Source organism: Arvicanthis niloticus, chromosome 11 (genome assembly GCF_011762505.2).
Source record: "Arvicanthis niloticus isolate mArvNil1 chromosome 11, mArvNil1.pat.X, whole genome shotgun sequence".
NCBI classification, from domain to species: domain Eukaryota; kingdom Metazoa; phylum Chordata; class Mammalia; order Rodentia; family Muridae; genus Arvicanthis; species Arvicanthis niloticus.
In genome coordinates this window covers 18,902,428-18,915,449 of record NC_047668.1, presented here as the reverse complement: position 1 = coordinate 18,915,449, position 13,022 = coordinate 18,902,428, and positions in this window count along the sequence as shown.

Genomic DNA, 13,022 nt, shown 5'->3' with positions numbered 1-13,022 from the left:
TATTAACTGGCCACTTTTCACTGAACTATGATATTTTTAGGAAATATTTATAATTTTGATTCTCGCATTATGATTAACATAGTGTGCAGTACAAGATACACAATATATTATTTAAAGTTAGGTAGGAACTTGTAGTTTTCTAGCACAAGGCAAATACACCTTTCTCTGCCCAAATGCAGCCATCAGACTTTCTTTCTGAGTCCAAGTTCAGCTATCACCAGCACACTGGATTTCACTCAGGATGGATGAAATATTACATCTTTGTTTCATGAGTTACAAATAATTACATACATCCATTTCTTGCTTCTGATTTGTTCTATGTAAATCCTTCTGTTAGGTAAAACCAATATGGGAGGAATATTAATATTGGATGATATTTATTTAATGATTATTATGTTACACATATTATGTTTATGTTCTTTTTAGTAAATTTTGTTGCCTCTCCATTAAACCCAACCAGATGCAGACACACAAACACACCCACACGTGGGTGTGTGCACGCGCTTAAGTAATAATCTACTTAAACTTCATTGAACAGCTTAAATCAGAGATAAAAAAGAAGTTAGGAGTGATTCTCTTAAAATTAAGTTAATGAGGAGGAATAGGAGCATGGCAAAGCCAAGCTGGCATTATTTTACATGTGCACTTATATGTTCTCTCCACACAGTGAATCACAAAGACAGAAGGATGGGTATGGTTTTTACAGGGTGAAGTAGGTTGTCTGTCAGTTGGCGTTAGGCGACAGTCTGTCTGCAAGCCGTAAGACGATCTGCACAGCTCCTGAGGAAAGCGGGCAGGATTCCTGGCTTGCAAGAATAGATATTGATCTACCTCAGCCACCTAAACAATGCCTCACCTGTCTGCCTTGTCCGTACCTTATTTTACGCAGTCTAATGCTTGTTTTGTTTGACTTTTCTTTTATTTCTCTGGATCTGAGCTTTGATACACTTTGGGGAGTACATAAACACAGTGCTGTACTTGAACATCACCAGACTTCTGGGTCCTCTGGTGGCTTAAGACCACCCCTCCCTGGTGAATAGCTCTGTTATTGAAAATTATGAACTGGAGCTAAATTACTAGGCCACATACAGAAGTGGTTGGTTGATCCAGCAGCCTAGTGTCCAATAACACCAAGTGTGAGATGGTGCTAATTACTGCCCTATGGACCTTGTTTAAGATTTCTTGTATTTCAAGTCCTAAAAGGGTTTATTATTATTAATGTTAGTTTCCCCCAGCAGATAGCTGAAAGATAAGTTACCATAGTATTTAGAATTCTATCCACTTATTTTGGAGCACAAATATGCTTCTATGTACTGCCTCAAGCACTAATGAAATACAAAACTACATTCAGCTTCCCAGTAAACTATAATATAAATATTTTACCAGCACTTATTATTAGTTTGCCATTTCCTGCTGACAGCTATTCCAACTTTGCCAGCAGGCACTGGGTCTCACAATTGTATTATGTTTTGAACAAATAACGACAAACAAAATTTCTCACAAAATAAATGAACAAGATTTCCTGGGAAAAAAATCTCTTCCGATGTTAAATGAATATTTCTTTCAAACTCTGACACATAATATTATTTAATTTGCATATTGCACATTTCACTTTTGCTGGAAAACAATTAAGATAATGAGGAACTAAATAGTGTGCACTCAGGGGTAATTTAATATTACTGGTTGTTAGATTTTTAAGTTTTTTTCTTTTAAACTTTCTACTATTACGAAGCAGCCCATCTCCCAATTCATCTATTGACAATGGAAGTCTCTGATTTTTAAATGCTACAATTTAAAGGCTAGCAGAAATTAAAGGCAACTTTTGTAGAACTGACAATGGAAAGGTTCACATAAACCTTTGTGTTTTTTCTTGTAGTGTCAAGGTGCACTGTAAAACTTAGCAATTGTCGAGATAAAGATTTCTTAAAAACACATCTTGGTTTTAAGTTGATGTGAGTTTCTACAGATTTTCTATCAACAGAGAATCACTCCCTGAGAACACCGTTCACCCTTTGACCTCTGTTGCTTCACTGTGCTCACCTAAGAACAGCACAATTGTGAAATCACTCTGCATTTCTCTACTCTGAGTACAAACTACTGAGTGAAGTTTGAGAGCTCAATACCAAGTCATGCTGTCTTCTCCTGAAGTTGGGTAACCGGCCTCTCAGTTTCCTTATGCTGAGTGGTAATCATACTGCATCTTCCTTTTCATCCTTAGGATTTGCATGACTATTTCACAAGTTCGCTATTCAAACCTCAGCACTTTCTCCTCTTTATCTTAGTCAATAACTAGGATTTCAACTTCACACTACTCTTGAACTTATTAGGTAGCCAAGGATGGTTTTGAATTATGATTCTTCTGACTTCAACCCACCTCATCCTGGGATTAAATATACGTGTCACTGTGTGCAGTTTATGTGGTGCTGGGAATAGACTTTGGGGCTAAGTGTACAACGGGCAAATCCTCTACCAACTGAGATATTTTAACTCTTACCAAATATTATCCCAAATATTTTAACTTTTACCCCCTTATTAATAACACATCAGTGTTCATTTTAAACTAGATATCAATTTTTTTTCTGTTGAAACCCTTACTGCTTTTTATTGCATTTAATCTACAACCCAAAATCCTGACAAAATATACAAGGCTATTTATTCTAAATTTGACTTTTTTTTTCCCCAGAGGGAGGAAAGAGACTCCTAGGATTCAGGATTTGATGGCTCCTGTAAGATCCAAGAAGCAAACAAAACTTAAGAGCCCCAGAAATTTCTTACAAGTTTCAAGATTCACAAAACCTGAGTCTCCAGAGTAATATAATTCTGTGGAAGAGGATATTCTTAATATGGGTGGCCTTAAAACTGTGTAAGTCAGAACATGCAGACCCAGGAACCATAAAGTTGTTGAGTGAAGTAGCTCATTTTCAGGGGTGAGATGTTGGCTGTAAAGATTCTTGATACTGATATTGATTAGCTTCAGGCCATAACTACCTGGTGAGTCTCTATTTATGAAGACACTTCATGCTTTGATTGGTGGGCACTGAAAAATCATCATGGTATTGAGATGGAAGTTTCCTTTGTGCTGGATTGCCAGAAGTTACTATACAGGCTCCTGGTGGATAAATTCCATTTACAATCCTTCTTGGCTATAGATTCTGTCTTCTATTGTACCAACATGCTAGGCACAATACAATGGTGGTATGAATGTTGTGTCTGCAGCCAACTACTTTCTGATCGGAAAGAACCTAAGAGCTGGAGGAAGGGCAGTGGTGCTGTGGAACTGCTTTATTCCTATTAGAAAGAAGATTGACTCTCATAAGACCAAGGAAGTAAGGAAAATTTACAAGGCACACAAAGATGCTTAAAGTTATAAGACTTTCAAAACCCTTCCCTCAGGTTCAACTCTGATTACTGAACGGCTTGTAAATGGTTGAGGGAGTTCCAGGAATGCAGCGTTCATGAATGATCACACATGCTGAGGTGGTATTACTAGTGGTGGAGAATGCTGGGAGTAACTCAAATACCGTAAGCAATGCCCCACAGCCCCGCTGGTCACTAAGGTAGAGATGAGTGAAGTGTTCTTTGACCTTTCATCTGTGTCTTGCCTGGAACAGAGATTTAGAGACTAGCTCTATTCCCACTTTGTTTTTGATTCTTGGTCTATTTGTGACAGGCGTAACTATAACTTCGAGCTCTGTCACCAAGAACTACCCTTGACACCACTCCTTCCTCACTAGATGACCTAATAGATCTTGAAGCCATGTGTTTCAAATGTTTCATCTCATAGGCTGCTTCTGTCAAGCATTTTATCACATTGACAAGAAAAATAATTAATTCATAATGTTGAAACCAAGAGTAGGCATTCATGTGCTAAATTTGACCACACTGTCTGAAGCCTTTTGAAAATATATTTAATATCTTTGAGAGTTTACTGCATACATATAAGGCATTTTTATTATAGTCATTCCCCAATTCCTTCAAACTCCTTCTATGTCTAATTTCACAACTTTGATGCCTGTTTGTAACCTTTAGAAAATTTATTTTTTAGATTTCTTTTGTTTTTTCTATTGAATCAAAATTTTGCTTCCAGGCACAAGGTCATCCACTGATCAACCTTTGAGAACTTTTGAAAATGATTTGTATTAGGAATGTGGAAGAGTTTGGCATTGTAAATTAGGTAATCCATAGAATGCTCTAAAGAGATAACTAATAGGCTTACACTTCCTTCCTCCCTCCCCCTCTCTCTTTGTACTCATGTTTGTGTGTTCATGTGCATTGCATACGTACAGACATGTTCATACTATACTGTGTCTGTAGAAGCCAGAAGCCAGCACTGATTGCCGGTCTTCACTTTCTATCTTATTTAGGACAAGGTTTCTTTGTTTACTGCTACACATGCCAGATTAGCTGGCCCATGAGCTTTCAGGAATTCTGTTTCCACCTCGAGTCCTCTAGTGCCTGGCTTTACATTGGCTAGAGTGATCAGAACTCAGTTGCTCTCACTTACACTACAAGCATTTTCCCTACTGAGGAATGTCCACACCCTTATGGTACGATTTTGACTGGTCCTTCTGATGGTTCACATGACTAGAATGCCATAGATGTGCTGATAGCACACTATGATCTGGGAAGTCAGTTGAGAATAACGACTCTATTGGAAATTAGGTTATACGACACTCATGTCACATTCTGGAAAATAATTCAACTATTCTATGCCGATGTCCTAAAGATTACATTGAGGCTGGATTAAAAAAATCAACTAATTAGTTTAGTAGCACAGCAATCAGGCTTATCTTTGTTATGGCTCATGGCTTTTAGCTAGATTGATATTGAGAACCCAGAATAAACAGCAGAGCAAAACAATGTAAAAAAATACATGTAATTTGACAAGAAGTGTGGCAGACAACACAGGTGCAGAAACAGTGGTGGCTGTAATTATTAAAAAGATTAGTACCGAATGCCATTAAAAACAAGCCACGGTCACTGTACCAGAATAATAAGAAAGATGCCTGGAGAATGAGGCTGTACCAGTATCATCCAGGATGTAAAACTGAAAGCACATTTCACAGACTGCTCCCCTTTAGAAGAATGTGCTAGACAGCGTTCCTTGAACCCAAATAATAGCTTATGGTGTTTGCCCAGGTTCGGCTACAAAGGCTATCAATAGTTGCCATATCCATGGTCTTAGGAGCCCCGCTTATAACTCAAGCTGGTGACAGAACTCCAAATCATTCATGTGGTACTGGCTGTTCTGTTATGCCTTGTGAGGATGCTGAGATTACAAGATTACAGAAGCATACACTAAAAAGCCTATATAAAAATGATGATGCCAGACAACATTGATTTATTGCTAGGTCAAACTCCTTTCACAAAGCCTCTGAAGGGCCATTAAGTGGAATTGTAAAGACAAAATCCAAGTTTACACTATAGATGCTCTCACATTCCATCTTGTGGTTTCTCGTTCCTCTGAGTTCATTGCAATTTCTGTTTGTAGAGTTTACTGTTGCTGAACAAGGATGCACTTCAAACTCCAGAGTCTTTCTGCATGCTTGACTGACAGCTTCCTATAATGCTTCAAAAGCTTGATCAGCCAATATACAGAGTAGCAGGGGTCCAATGTTCTTGGGAATAACATTAAACAATGGAAATGGTAAATGCAGAATAAGTACTTAAGTTCCTTTCCTCTGAATTAGATAATCATGACATATTGTTTCTAGTGGATTCAGCTTCAATTTACCACAGTAAGTGCATTGATTGATAAGTAATTAAAAATATTTTTCTTTATTACCTAAGAGTCTGTATGGTGGAACTCAATTTAAGAATCAAAGAGTGGATAGAGTCACAGAAAAAAGATCTAAAATAAATCTCTTTAGAGTTCTAGCAACGGTGGAATGACCTTGAATGGCTTTTCCTATAGTGATATAAACAAATATCTATCCACCCAAGAAAAAAACAACTGTAGCCAATCTGTCAGCTATATCATGAAACACTTCTTTTTGTAGAGGATGGGCAAGATAGCTGAAGGGCCATCACTATCTCTTACAATCAAGTGGAAATTGGTCCTGGATGGCTAAAGAGATAATAAGTGACTTAATAGTGATATCCAATACAGCATAAATTGTATCTACAACAGTATCAATTGTTTCACAAAAGCACTGTCTAGTGGAGCAGCACCTATGAGGAGTAATGTGAGAGACAGCTTTCCACAATCCCGTCATTTCTTAGGAGTCACCTGGCTTTTTCATTTTGATGCTCTGCTGCTGCTGCAGCAAAGTGGCTGCACGTCTCTTTATTTGCAAAGGCATTTATTAGCTGGTTTATGTCTCTGAGGTTTGTTTAGGCCCAAGGAGGACCTAGGCCTGGTCTAGTCTGGAGTACCTGTCTCTGATGTTCTGACAACCTTGTGGCCAGCACTCTGGCCCTTGCCTTTCTGTTGGCCATATCATCTCCAATTATACTTCTTTGTAGTAAGAAAATGTACAGAACATAATCTTGCAGAATAATTGTTCATCCATAGAAAACAATTACATTTGAATTCACCTGAACTGTTTTACTATTTATGGCTTCTGTGAGCTGTTGCTTGGGACTTAAAGCTTCCTACAGGTTGAATGACACAGACTTTGGCTTTCTATGACTTTATTCCTTGGGAACTCTGTCTTCACACACATTTTTATCATATTTACCTTTGTGGATATATGCTTTCACCACTTATCTTTCTCGACTGTTTTATTATTTCACATGTATGACTTTTTATGATACTTTAAACTTTTTAGATCTGCGAGAGACCCTCTTGCCTTTTCCCACATCCTTACATGCTAGAGCATCAGGTGCTCTTTTATTTCTTGTTTGAAACTCTTTCTCAATTCAAGGAGTTCATACACCAAGTATTTCTTGTTTACAATACTTTTTCTATTTTATTTAAAAGTATCATAATTTTTCATTATTTGAGAACTTCATATTTATGTACAATAAAATATTGTGACATATATTCACAGGGCCTCACCTCAAGTATAACAAACGTTAAGTAGAAAAGTTTTTTTCAGTAAAGATGATTGTAGTTTGGGCAGGGAACTCCATAGTTAGTACATTGATAAGCCATTACTAATGCCCAAGGTAGGCTTTTAGTGATGCAGGTTTACTGGACTCAGAGGTGCTCCTGTAAGTTACTCTTCACCCATGTTTTTGCAAGTAGTTCTCATAAATGCACTGATTCACCAGGTTAGAACTTGGATGGAACTCTTTCTTTCATTTGTCATTGGTACCCCACTGACTAAAGCAAGTAGATATTTGTTTGTATTTTCCATAAAAGAAATGCTTCACAATTACTACTCTATGAAGAACTGGACCAGAGAGGAGTTGGAGATTATGGTCCCTAAGACTGATGATAAGACATGCATCCAAATTTCATCTGTCTGCAGGTGGACTATCTGTGAAAGCAAACTTAATATGACTACTTTTCCCTATGTAGTATGAGAACATGACTTTTTGCTCCCATGGACAATAACAATGCTTCCTGTGATGGGTAACAAGATACATAATTAAAGCCATATTATTAAAGAGTAGAAAATCTTTAGGGGGAATCACAGGATTGCCACCTTCTTCTCGGTTAGTATGAAGTGACATGTCTCATTTTTGAATGGGATCTGTCTTCTGAGTTTGTTTTCTAAACTTTCTGATAGAATAAAGAATATATTACAATATTTGAAAATAGTGTGATAACGCAGTATAGCTATAAACAGGCTGTTCTAGCAAATGTGTCAGCTATGTAGTGAGCAATAAGACAGCAACTGATGAACAGCTGTTCAATGAAGTATCTTCTTTAAATTACTTGAATTATTTGGTAAAATTTGATTGTTCTTCATTGAAATCCAGGCAGAAAATACTACAACAGCAGCACCTGAGTGGTATCCAAGAAAACACAAATACATAGAGATGAATGGAATTATGAAAATATCTCAGGATTTGAAAACCAACTTCAATAAAGAGAAATGCTGATGAGAACACAAGCTGAAATGAAGATGGAATTTAAAACTCAGTATCCTGATGACAACACTCATGGAAAAGCCTTATAAGTGCGATAAATCAAGCAAAGGCTAGACTATCAGGATTTGAAGATAGAGGGCTTAGATGAAATAAGCAAAATATATGAAGAAACAAAGCCCACAGAAAACGAATAGTTAGGAAATATAGGATACTATCAAAAGACCAAATCATAGCTGTCTGTTACATCCTTGGTTAGGTTTATTCTAAGTGTTTTATAATCTTTGAGGCTACTGTAAATGAGAGTGTGTCCATGCTCCCTGGCTTCATATATACAGAAAGGTATATAGTATATGAGAAAGGTATATAGTATAGAAAGGTATATTGCTCATAGTATACAGAAAGGATACTGATATTTGGAAGTCGATTTTTTATTCTGCCACTTTGCTAAAATGATTTGTTGTTTCTAGACATTTTCTGTCACATTTTAGGAATATCTTATGTATAATAATAATGTTGCCTATGATTGAGTATAATTTTATTTCTTAATCCTAATTTTATACCTGTGATTTCCTCATTTTGCCTTATTTCTCCAGCTAGTGCTTCAAACACTATATTGAAAAGAAGTGTGAACAGTGAAATTCCTGCCCTGTTTCTGATTCTAAGAGTATTGCTTTTAGTTCTCTCCATTTAGGATATTGTTCACTGTGAGTTTGTCACATACAGCCTTTATTTCGTTGAAGCATGCTCCCTCCAAATTCTCTCTTTGTAGTATTCTTATCATAAAGCATGTTATATTCTATCAAAAGCCCTTTTTGCACTCTTTGAGATGATTGTGTGACTTCTATTCTTAGTGCTGTTTATACAAATTATCACATTAATTTATTTTACTAATTTTATTGCTTAGGCTCACTAGTGTATTAGAGTCATTGAGTGAATGCCACAACGCTCATGTTGAGGTCAAAGAACATGAAGAACTTCTGCTTTTTCAACATGGGACCTCGGTGATCAAAATAAGGTCATCAGGTTTAGGAGCAGATGCCTTTACTTAGGGAGACATTTCACCAGACCCATTTAAAAAATAGTTTTATTAGAATATCTTTTGACAAGAGAGAATCTTTTAAGATGGTCTTTGAACTAATCATCTCTTTATATTTAGAGATAATCTTTACACCCTGAAACACTCTGAAATAAAGGATTGAGGAAATTAGATGGATTAATTTAGCCAAGGGAGTTAATAGTTTTATTTTGTTGTTGTTGGTCTTGTTTTGTTTTAATTTAAATGGCTCCAGGAATTTTCAGTCAAGACGAGAGAGTAGGTTTCCTCCACAGGATTAATGTCTGCCTCCCTCCTAGTTAAGAACAAGGAAGACTTGCACACTCAATTCACTGTCTCCTCTGTACTCCATCTCTCAATTGCCTGTTGTCTTTCCAGCCATGTGATACTCTCCCTTCCTCTTTGATTAAGAAAGGGGAGTAATCATGATGTAAGGAGCTTTGTAGAAAAGAAAACCCCCTCAAATACTATTAAAATATTTTAGAAAGACATACAATTAGCTAAGCACTTACATTTTATTAGTAATAGCAAGCAAAATTAATAAGTAAATTCAAGTAAAATGGTTATGTGTCAAAGTCTATAGTTTTTGCATTGACATTTCACATAATCTGACTTTGCTTAGAAGAGAAATCACTCGGCTGTTAAAATTACTTCTAAAAAGCTGTCAAAATTAGAAAACCTGCTGTCAAAAATATGATGAGAAAAGTTTAAAAATGGTAAAGTATGTTGACTCAGACAAGAAATATTACCTTCAGGAAGGGAAACTTGAATATATATTGTCTTTAAAAGGGATGGTTTTCCCCTGGAAATGGACATTCGTCCTTTGAAATTTACGTATCTAAATGTGTATTTTCATAGCAACATGAACAAAACTATTTATATTCATGCCACATTGAAATTTCTGTAGATGCTAGAAAATGCCAAAATATTAATTATGCTATTATAAATATTACTTGTTCAAATTTAAATTGAAATAGTACTTTAACTCTCATTCTTGTCTTCAAATATTTTGGTTTCTTGTATATGTATTAAATATATTTTAACTTACAAACCATTGTATATCTGTCTGTTCTGGAAAGGTCACTATGAGTTATATGTTGTTATTCTACCCTTTCAAATTATAAGAAAATACTATCTTCCATACATCAAATACTCAGTTATAATCCATAAATAGGTTAAGTTCCAAGATAGTTTAATTTTGAGATTTCAGAACTAACCTTCATTTAATGATTGAGAATTCAACTACATCATAATGTAGTCTCAAAGGAGACGAATAAAAATTTGAGAGCATTGAAATAGGGACAGATAAATGAATACAACTAAAACATATTTAAACTGCATTTTACAGTGAACAAAGTCTTCTGCCAATACTTTAAATCTATAAAACAAAACATTTTTCTTTGAAATAGTCAACCAATAAGATATTCCTGAATATGGTAAGCATCTAGTTTTTAATTCTTAATCAAAATGCTTGAGTTTCTATATAGATAAATAACACGCATGAATATGAACTAAAATACATATTTTCTTGCCACCTGCTATGAACAATGCTAGACTGATATCCGATGACACTGCTAATTGTCACTGTTATGCTTTTATATGTTCACTTCTTGCTCCATATGCAAAGTACAAGTAATTGTCCTTATCATCCACTTATCACATTCATAAAAACCCCACAAGTATTACAATAGAAGCCATTAGGAAGCATTTTGTAAACATAAACGTTTAATTGGTTCCATTTACTCTCCAAAGAAGAAATTCAAGGTAAAGATTCAGTTTAAGAAGCTGGAAAGGGAGCTCAGTGGTTAACAACACTTACTAATTTTACAGAGGACCTTAGTTGTTTCCTGGCTCCCACACGGTACCTCACAATTATTTCTAACTTCAATCCCTGGGGATCCATTGCTCTTTCTGGCCTGTGTCATCAAGCAAATATATGGCTAATATATATAAATACATACAGGCAAACACTTGTACACATAAAAACAGCAATGATATAGATTCAGTTTAAATAGGATGTATTATTTGAGCTAGAGTTATAGAAAAATTATTCCTTACAGAATGAATATCAATGTAATTGTACATGTCTAGTAAAAATATAGTTTTATTATATTTGCTATTTTACTGCTTATGTGAATAAATGATTTAGAGCTAGATGTTTTATTTTCCAGACTTGCTGCTGGCTTATCTATTAATGTATATGAGATCAAACCTAGGTTGATTTACATACTAAGGAAAGTTCAATAACAGTAGGCTACATCCTGACTCCTCTAAACTTTATATAACTTTATGTGTCAACATCACTAGGCTTAATGATCAACATTCTTAAAACTGAACTTGACAGACATCTATATGTATCCTAAAATATAGACGTTAACCTTTACAGCAAAAGCAGCAAGAATAATTACAAACAGTTCTAGAAGTACAATAAATATAATTTCATGACAATGTCTTGAAAAATCAGCACAGCTTGAGAGCATGTTAACTATCTAGAAAATGAAGTAGGAATACTTGCAAATCAAAATGCACATGACTTTGATGCATAAATTTTATTGTTTTCAGAATCAGGTTGATATGACCTAATTATATGTATGCATTAGAAACTATAAATTTAGAACATTAAGTAATAACCCAAAGCTTAGTACATATACATTTGAAAAAAGTTTGTGTTGCTATGGGAACTTTGGCTTTTGTTTACATTAAACTGCAAACTATATTATGTGGCTTAGTTCACCTTAATGACTACCTTCATATACTGGTAATTATACTATCTTTCCTCATTCACTCATGTGATTAACTCCTTAAGGTTAATATTGCTCATCTTTATTGAGTTAGTTCATATTTCTCTTGAATACAGAAATATGAACTTACATTTTCCTTCATTTGTGAAAATTGCATTATGCACGACACATCACCCATTCATTATGTTAAGTAAAAGGATTTTAGTTTTTATGAAATTTACTAAATTACATTTATGAAAATACTAAGTTTGACCTTGTTTGCCTATAGAAACAATTGACAAGAATAAAATTTGTAAACTTTAATTTTGTTTTGGACACAAACGTGTATAATTCTCATATTCAAAATTTCCTATAGTATTTTAAAAGAAAAAAAATCTAAACACTGAAGAAAAATAGTTTATATTTTCAGTATATGGGTGAAGAAATGTTAAAATGTTACATATGCCAAATCCATATATTTAGCAAAAGGGAATGTGATCCTTTACCAGGATCAAAGTTGGTGAGTATGACTGAGTCTGACCACAATTGTCTATTCACAACCTCTAGACTTCTACTAGGAAACTCTCTGCCTGTCGCAAACCCACAGGGCCCTCCCACACCAATCAGGAAGCTATCTTTCCAGTCAAATACTGTACATTAATTGCTGGAGTTTAGCTGGGTGAGTCTACCCGATCATCTCACCATGCCCCAACCCTACCCCCTGGATCTACTTCCAAATTCCAAGGTTAGATCAGACATCACACCCTGCATAGTAGCTCAGACTTCTGTGCACTTGGACTTAACATAAGCCATTTCCAACCTCTAGGCTCAAAGCAAATTACACATCTTTTGTTCTGTCTCAATCGTCACTGACCACACCAGACATAGAAATAATGTATAAAAGTCCACATACCTGGATCTCATTACAAAAAAGCAAACCATATAAAAAATCAAGGCAATATCTTTCCTCTCAAATTCATCAGTCCTGCAGAAAAAACTTTTTCAATTACCTACATGAACTAGAGGACACAAAATTTAAAGGAACAAACCTACATTTCAGCGCAGAATTTCAAGAGTTTAAAGACGACACAATGAAATAGCTCTGGGGAGTTAAAAAAGAATAAATTCTCAAGTGATGCCCAAGAAAAAAAATAAACATATGGCTAATAGAAATGATGAAGAAAGCTTAGGATTTGAAAATAGAATTCAATAGACACTGCATAGAAGGAAACATTGACGAGGATGTGACCCGAAATAAAGATGGAACT